Genomic DNA, 1,425 nt, shown 5'->3' on the forward strand with positions numbered 1-1,425 from the left:
TGGGCGATGTCCGGCGCCCCCTGGGCAACCAGGGTCTCAGCCAACCCGATGTTTTGCCCATCCGGTGTGCCATGAGAACGAGATACATGCAACTCCTATCGGGATTTGTCGGCACATCGGGAGGTTTTGCTGGATTAGTTTTACCATTCTCGAAATGTCTTGTGCACCGGGATTTCGAGTCTGATCGGCTGTCCCGCGATGGCGGATTGTCTCTGCGGATCGTGAGCTTGTCATGGGCTAAATTGGGACACCCCTGGAGGGTTTAAACTTTCGAGAGCCGTGCCCGCGGTTATGTGGCAGATGGGAATTTGTTAATATCCAGTTGTAGAGGACTTGAAGTAAACTCAATTAAAATGCACCAACTGCGTTGTGTAACCGTGATTGTCTCTTCTCGGGGAAGTTCGAGAGGAGAACACGGTTGGGTTATGTTTGAACGTAAGTAGTTCAGGATCACTTATTGATCAATAGTAGTTTGCGACCGTTTGCTTAGTTTCTCATCTTACTCTTGTACTCGTGAGTTAGCCACCATACATTGCTTAGTCGCTCCTGCAACCTCACCAGTTATTCGCTGCTACACCCATGGTAGTGGGATTGCGGAGTCCTCGTGGCTCATAGTTTACTACAACAACAGTTGAAGGTATAGGTACTATGATGTGCATGACGTGAGAGCAATGTTTTGATTGTCTTGGAGTTCTTCTTATTCTACGTCGATCTTGGTAAGGCTCCTGGTTGGCAGCCTGGGCTAGCAGGGTGGATGTCGTTTGAGGTTCTGATTGTGTTTCATCCGTAGTCGGATGTTGATCTTATGTATGATGTATTGATGTATTCTCGTGGCATTTGTATGCCTTGTATGTATTCCGAACTATTTATGTAATGGTTCGATGTAATGACATCCACCTTGCAAAAGTGTGTCAATATGCGATTCTATCCTTGGTGGGACCTTTGAGTCTCTTTAGGATAGAGTCGCATATTGGGAGTGACAAGTTGGTATTAGACCCTCGACCGACCATAGGAGCCCCCATGTTCGACTCCCTATAGTTTGGTCGTTGTCGAACCTAGAAGATTTTTTTTGGAGTCTAGTTATATCAGAGAGTAGGAATTATTTTTAGTCCCCAGCCCCCTTCGTCGCTCTGGTAAGGAATCTTGCCGTAGGTGTTTTGACTTCTCTTCCCCTTCAATTGTGTTTTAGGATCATGCATTAGTTTTCATTCGTTGCGATGTTAGCTCTTTACATCCGATGCATTTCTCATCAAGTTGATTCGACCCTCGTCGTCTTAATCAAAATCAATCGTCAGTTCTTTCTCAACGATGTTGTTTTCCCCGTCCTAAGTTGTCCTTCTTTTTCCCACCTGCCCACCCTTTTCTTTTCGGAGCCGGAGTCCATAATCGAGTATCCATCCTACTCGTGCGAAGCCTTTGCATTCC

The sequence above is a fragment of the Triticum dicoccoides genome, chromosome 2A (genome assembly GCF_002162155.2).
Source record: "Triticum dicoccoides isolate Atlit2015 ecotype Zavitan chromosome 2A, WEW_v2.0, whole genome shotgun sequence".
Taxonomy (NCBI): domain Eukaryota; kingdom Viridiplantae; phylum Streptophyta; class Magnoliopsida; order Poales; family Poaceae; genus Triticum; species Triticum dicoccoides.